Source organism: Mustela nigripes, chromosome 14 (genome assembly GCF_022355385.1).
Source record: "Mustela nigripes isolate SB6536 chromosome 14, MUSNIG.SB6536, whole genome shotgun sequence".
Lineage (NCBI taxonomy): Eukaryota > Metazoa > Chordata > Mammalia > Carnivora > Mustelidae > Mustela > Mustela nigripes.
The window spans coordinates 108088922-108096772 of record NC_081570.1 but is presented as its reverse complement, the minus strand read 5'-3'; positions in this window follow the sequence as shown (position 1 = coordinate 108096772).

Below are 7851 nucleotides of genomic sequence, written 5' to 3'. Positions count from 1 at the left end.
GCAGGGAGGCCTCAGATGCAGAGGAGACCTTAGGGATTCCTCCTCCTCACTTTACAGGCAAAGAAATCTAAGGACCTCAGCTGGGACTCTTCTCATCCAAGTGGTCTCATTAAGCTGGATCATGTTATCCTCAGAGGGAGAGACCAGTTCCTCCCCACTGGAGTCAATGCCTTTCCAAGGTTTCCTTGCTGGCTCACCATGGTGTTGGGGTTTGATGAAGGCAGAATGACTTGAGTCAGTGCATGGGAGATGGGGGAAGGACTCAGTGGGGGTCAGGAAAGCCAAACTGAATGGAGAGCAAGAGAAACTCTCCCTGAAAAGTTATCCAATTACTGAACAGCTGTTATGTAAAATCCAAGGCTCTCTACATGGTTGCCCCCAATCCCTGCAGGAGAAACACAAAACCGGTGTTTGGTCGATGAGGACACTGAAACCCAGAAGGATTAAATAACTTGTCCCAAGTCATGCGACTGGTAAGTGGTTGGACCAGAATCCAAGCCTCCATCAGTCTGGTTCTAAGACTACCCTGCATGGTATCATGCTGCCTCTTCCCAAACGACAAGCTCCCCAAGTTTCCTCAACCCTCCAGCATAATGCATGCGGACAGGCATGGCACAGACGACACAGGCCACACTGTGCGGTTCTTTTAGAGAGTCAGTGGACCGCAACATGAGAAGTTTCTGAGCAGACACAGACAGTGTTTTGAACAGCAGGGCAGCATGGGTTAATGGGGGACCTAGCAATGCCAAGCTCTATGTTTGTTGAACAAACAGGCAGTGTGAGACAGGAAGACAATGGACACAACAGAGTGTGACCATCTCTAGGCCCCCAAGTGCAGCACACTAGGGAAGCCATAGCATCGTTGTAGTGGGGTCCATGCTGAGAATGAGTGAACTGGCTTTATTGACTAGATAATCTGGTGACATGTCTCCCTGGTGTCTGTTCACCTTTGGTTGTAATCAAGCTGTTAGCACGGTCCTGTCTAAAGGCTGCTTTGGTTTCATTTTAGTAAAAGAGGAAACCACAATTAGCACAGATTCCCCAAATGGAAGGTGAATCCCAAGATGTAAGAGCTGGGCTGAAGGCCCATACAGTCCAGGGGTTATTCCCATTGATGACCTCACAGGACAGTCTCTAATTTCAAGTGGGAGAGATTTTGCACAAGGATGCTTTAATTACCACTCAGCTCCTGCTCTTCCTCCTGCAAAGAACTTCTTTACTTATTTACTTATTTTGGAGTAGGAGGAGTTTATAGTCAGCCTGAATCTGGGCTGCATGGGCTCCTCTGTTGGTACCTGCAGGTGTCCTGAGTGTGTATCTGGCCTTGCTTACCTCCTTACAAGGTTACCATCCTGGCTCTCTGATCCTGTCTCTATTTCCTTCCAATTTCCATGCCACCTGTCATGTAACCACAGGTGCCCCCCCCCCCCCCATAGCAAAGCAGTCACTATTCTATTAACCACCCCAGGCCGTCCTAAGGAGTATTCAAATGAGTCTTTGGAACCAAGATTCTGCTTTTACAACTCTCCCCACAGCAGACCATTATAATATGACATAAAGGGAGACCAGGAGGAATCTTTATTAAGATTATGGTGACTGATGGCACTCCCCTGCCTGTCCACAAAGAGAATAGCATGTATGCATGCATATATGCACAGAAGCGCGCACACACACACACAGACACACACACACACACACACTTTGTCTGCAGGGAGCCAATGTACAAGCTACCACCCTGATCCAGTCTTATGCAAGGAATAAAATAAGAATATTCTGTGAAGACTTGAACTTGTGGCTGACAACTGTTAATCAGTCTTTGTTTTTTTTAAAGATTAACTTATTTGAGAGAGAGAGAGAATGTATGCCCAAGAGAGAGCAAGATAGCAAGCAAGAGCAGGAATGAGTGGGCACAAATGGACACAAGTGGGGTGGGGGAAGGGCAGAGGGAGAGAGACAAGCTAACTCCCTTCTGAGCAGGGAGCCCTACAACAAAGCAGGGTTTGATCCCAGGACCCTAAGATCATGACCTGAATGAAAAGCAGATGCTTAACTGACTAGGTGTCCCTTTAATTTGTCTTAAACATGACAAGTTAATCTCTCTCTCTCTCCCAACAGAGAAGCTCTAGCTCCATGTACATGTGTCTTGCCATTTACTCTTTGTTTCCTGAAGGCCATTATAAGCAAGGAAAAGTCTTCTGGCCAGTTAGTTCCATGAAGGACAGAAGTTGTAGCTTAGCACCCTATGAAACATCATCCAGACTTTTTTTCACCATGTACCATATGAAATGCAGATGAGAAGAGCTCACCCTTTATTTGCTCTGGAAGGGCTTCTAGCCCAATCATCAGGGGAAAGTAGAATGAGTCAAAAAGATGGGCTTTTATGAAAGGCAGATCTATATTTGAAACCAAGCTCTTCAGCTACTAGCTGTGTAGTCTTGGGCAAAGTTTGTTTCCTCCTTGGGTCTCATTTTCTTCAGTAGCAAATAAGAATTATTATTTTATGGTATAAATTGGTATTAATAAGCTAAATTTTAAAATCCTAGTATAGTACCTTGCTTGTAGAAGTAACACTCCTTTTAAATATACATATGTGTATGTGTATATGCATATGTGTATATGTGTACATACATATAAATCTAAAACTGTCAGCAGATGGTGTGTTATTGATTCCCTGGAGGGTGGTAAGTTAGTCCCAAGGTGAGAGATCTTAAAATATCACTGTGGGTTTTAGCTAAGTTTGTTCTATGCCTCCATGACAAAGCCATTCAAAATGACCTGGTACATGGATAGTCCCACCCTGTCCCTACCTCCAAGGGATTTCCGTGACTGTGACTACTTAGGGATAATGGGGAGATTGAATAAAGATTGGAGTGAGTGAGTCACCTTCTAGTGAGTCAGAACAGGAAAGAAGCTGAGAAAGAATCCAGCAAGCCCAAGGTGGCCTTGTGGAGGTTAGGACGTGAAGGGAAAGGAAATAAGTTGCCCAGTAACACACAGAAGGCCAATGGCAGAACTAAGATAATGACTCGGGTCTCATGACTCTCTGTTAAGTGCTCTTTATTTGAAGTCGTTGTGCCTTCTAAAACCCATTGAAGGAGAACCTCATGGTCCCATTAGCTCTAGGGGACAGAGGAGACTCAAGCCAAAGGGCTGGGTGGAGGAGAACAGGAAGAATGGTTGACTTTTTATTTCATCAGAGAGCAAGATGGGATGAATCAGTCTGGTACCTGATAGCCAACATAAATATTCCAGAAGAGAGGACTACATGCCAGGAACCAGGGGTTAGATATCAATAGTGACTGTCTCTGCCACTGGGTAGGACATCCAGATGACAGTAGCCTTTCACACACACACACACACACACACACACACACACACACACACACAGGGCCAGAGGGCACCACAGTGACCCAGGAAGAGTTTCAGCAGATTCAGGCACAGGGCATACCTGCTGTGTCTTCAGTGCCAGGCATGTGTGATTTCCCCCAGGAATGGTAGGCAGCAAGGTCACATGTACCAACATGTAGGAGAAGGTGGAGCAGGCTGCCCTGGGCCACACCCACAGGCAGGACTCTCACTAAAGGATTCTTGGTGGCTAGATCTGGAGCCTTGCTGCAGAAATCCATCACTAGCCAGGGATCCCCTGGGGCACAGCCACTGGCAGCTGAGAGAAGTCTTCACTTTCCCAGGGAGTCTGTGGAGGAAGGGAAGGGCAGACCGCCACTGCCTGTCTGCTTGAATTTCTAACTGGAAATTCAAGGGGGACTGGAAGGTCGAGTCGTTCTCATTTACAGCTTAGAAAAGTTAAGTTGTCCAAGGTTATTCAATGAGAAACGGAAGAAGGGATTTGAACCCAGATCTCTCAGGCTTCAAGGTGGGTGGGCGTTCTTTTTCCTGTGCCACACCACCTTTCAGGGGATTTTTTAATTTGAAATATATAACTCTATTCTTCTCTGAGGAAGACACACCTCCTTCCAAGCCCTAGCATCAGCCTGTCTCCCTGGGATCTCAAGGTGATGGTCAGACATCCCTACTGGAATATGGCAGGGACCTATAGAAAGATGAGAAGACAAGCTGCTGGGACATGAAAACAGAGGATGGGCTCCATGCTCTGGTGCCATCACGTGAGTGAGAGTGCCACCATGAGTATGTGTATCTGTGCGATCAGGTGTTTGTGAGCGTTTGTCAGTGTGTGGTCACTTCTATGTGATTGACAGCATGTAATTGTGTGTCAGTGTGTGATCAGTTGTGACCTCATGTGAGGAGTTATGAATGTTTATGTGTGGGACTATGTGCATGGGTGTGCAAGCATGAGTGAGTGGGCAAGAGTGAATGTGTTTGGGGCTGATATTCAGCAGGTATATTCTAGCACACACAGGTGTTGCTAACTGCATGGTGGAAATATTAAAACCACTTCTGTGAGAGGTAGCAGATAGCCACCACACCAACTCCCCCTACCACCGGTGTTCCTGCCACCAGCCTGAATGACCCACAGAGTCCTCTGCACCTTTGAGAGACTAGGGGGCCATAAATGTCACATCAGTGCTTCTGGAATGCTGCTTTATCTTCTGCTCTCAATGCTCAATGTCAAATTGCAAAGTTGTAGAATGCACATCGAATAACAACCCACTGTGTGCAATTTATGTGAGGGTGTGAACACACACAAGTGCCTACTCTTTTGCAAACAAGTGTGAATGTGTGGAGGTTTGTAAACATGCTGACTTTACCTCACGAATGGATTGATGGGTTCTGGGTTCTGAAAAGAAAGGATCTGGGCTTTAGGCTTCCACTAGCTGCTAGCACAGTCAGAGCACTTGCTGGGTCACAAAGGATGGAAACCAGAGAGCCAGAGCGCCCGAGTTTGCCTCTCAGCTCCACCGCTACAGGCTGTTATTACTAGAAGAAAGGAGGGAGCTTCTCTGAAGCTCAGTCCTCTGTCCATGAAGGGAGTAGTCATACCTACTTCAGTAGGGTGGTGTCAATGTGTACGAAAGTTGGCACACCTGTGTCCCTCAGGACTTGGCTCCCGTACTTGCTTCTTCAGCTTGTCAGCCTCCCTGCTTGCCTCCAAGGAGTATGGCCTGCCTCACAGAGACTGGGATGACTGTCCAAATGGTAGCTGAGAATCATTGTAAGCTAAAGCTGCCAGGATTGCGTCAAGAGCCGGATTCATTGTGGGCAAATGTTAAAACAGGGAATATTCTGGAAGTAAAGGGCAACCACCAAATGGGATCCTTATGCCCTGAACTAAATCTTGTGTCCCCCTGTGAACACCCACTCTGATCCTGTGCTCTATTTAATTGGTCTGTCTTTGACCCTGAAATTCGCCCTTCCCCTTTTACACCTTTGTATCACCAAAGATCTGGAGACCACATCTTCCGATATGTGGAAATGTAGGCTCGATGCTCAGTCAGAATGGGAGAATAGCAATAAAAGCAATAGCTAACACGTATCAAGCACTTGCTCACTGTTATTTACATTCTCATTGACCAACTCCCCCTTCCACCCCAAGAAGCAGCTAATCTTCTCCCCCACCATGCAGATGAGAAAAGTGAGCCTAGGGAAATTCTATAACTCGCTGCAAATCATACAGTGGAAGAGGGGTGGTTCAGGAATCCAGATTCAGTATGGTGGGGACAAAGAAAAATCGGCAAGATGGTCCACTCACAGGCACATGTGCATGTGTGCTAATTATGGCAATTAGTAAAGAGAAAATTAAATGAAGCCCAGGGAGGCAAAATTCAGTCTCATGTTGCACTGTGAAGTGGGTGGGGGGCGGTAAGAAAAGAGGGGTAAAAGTCCAAATGAGAGACTTGAAGGGGGAATGTGATGTATGGGGGTGAGGAGGACACATTTGGAGACTGTGCTGAGTGACAGCATTGAATTGCAGGGGTGTTGAGGCGTTCTCATTTTCAAGATGTTCTCACTCTCTCTGCCTCTGAATTCCAAGGTATAAGGCATTTGTCGAATGTACACCCAAGTCATCCCTTAATTATATGCCACTCTGTCTAAATATTCTTTTTCTCATGAGGGTGTTCTCCCAGGGATTGTTGGACCCAGAGACACAGAACCTGTGCTGGTTTCTCTGTTTTTATAGCCCCCTTCACCTTCTGCACAAATAGGAGGGGAGGTATGTACTAAGACTACACTGAGGGATTGATGGGGTGGGTGGGACAGAGGGATGGGGGATGGATACAAGAAAGGGAGACAGCCAAAAAGGCACAGAAGGAGTCTGATGGAAGAAGAGGAGTCCAGCCATGCAGGCAAACCATGCTCAAGACTTTGGTGTTCAGCTAACTATGCATTCTTCAGGGTCTGTAAAAAAAAAGTGTTGGGGATAATCCAGATGCTTAATTCGTGATTATTTTCCTTTCTGCTTCCCTTTGGGTGCTTCTGCTGACCCTCAGGGACAGCCCTGGAGCCCAGAAGCATGAAAGGGGAGGCAGGTATTAGGAAAGGAGGTTCTAATGCCCCAAACTATGGACTATTTTGTAGGAGAGGCATTTGGTGGAGAGGGATGGAGTGGGTAGCAGAAACAATAGGAACCAGCACTTTGAATTACCTGTGGCTATGAATTATCTGATGACCACAATCGTCCAGAAATTTGAAGAATTCCAAGTAGGAGGGTTGTGGGGGAAATAGTTCAGGAAAATCCCCAGCTGACTAATAATGGGCACTGTGATTTTGATCATATATAGATGATGGATATCATGTGTTGAGTATAGATTGCCTTTTTTTTTTTTAAGTTTAAATTCAATTAGTTAACATATAGTACATCATTAGTTTCAGATGCAGTGTTCAATAATTTACCAGTTGCATGTGACACCCAGTGCTCATCCTAGTGACACATTTGGTTAGCTTAAGAAATTTTTGTCTTCTCTTTTCTGATGGGAGAGGTTTTAAGGCCTTATTCTCAATTCCTTTGGACCCAGAGCACTTGGAGTCAGTTCTCTGAAATGTAATTTATGTATCTCACCCTTCCTTGCTATGTAACTCTTGACTGGGGGATTCCCTTGCTCTTTCTCAGCCTGCAAGGATGTTTTCTCTCCACCATGTTCTCCAGATGGGCATCATCTCCCCCTGGTTCCAGTGGTGCTTTCACTATCCTTGGGTATGGGATTTGTGGCCATGCTTCAGAAGCACCCTCCTCTCATCCTTACCCTGGCAGGACCACTGGCAACCCCTCACAGGTCACCAGGGCATCTGGACCATGCTTGTTCCTCTGCCTGCACCCACATGCACAGCTCTGGAGTGGGTGTGGGACACAAAATCTGCAGGAAAGTAACATTGTCCAGCAACAGAAGAACCAGACTGAGACAGGAGTGCCAGAGGAACTCCATTTAATTGTTTGGAAAACAGGAGCAGAAAGGGAGGGTGGTAAGAAAGGTGTTCAGCGTGGTGCTTAAGCTCCCCAGAAGCAGACATAGTGATGTAAATACATGTCAGTAAGGATGAGTAGATAGTTGAGAATCAGATCCTTGTCTGAGGTGCAAATTGCAGTTGCTAATTAGTAAGAGATAGAGCTTGAAGAAGCCGCCTTCCTGGTGCTGTCTTTTCCTGAACAGTGGCTGCAGTCTGAAGCTGGGGGTGAATGGCGCTGACCAATGGCTGTGTGTGAAAGGGGCAGTGAACTTCATGCTCTCTGTCTTCCTAGAAGGCTCAGCCTCTGGTCACATGTTGAGGTCTTACTTCTGCTTGGACTTCTGGCACTGTTGAGGGGGTGGACATTTCTGTTGGCCCTTGGGTGCACAGGGCTCCTTGCATTTGGGTGGAGGCTGACATGGCTGCTTAGTTTGCTGGGGTAGGGGGCAGCACTGCTGGGGTGGGGGGCAGCACTGCTGGGGTGGGGGA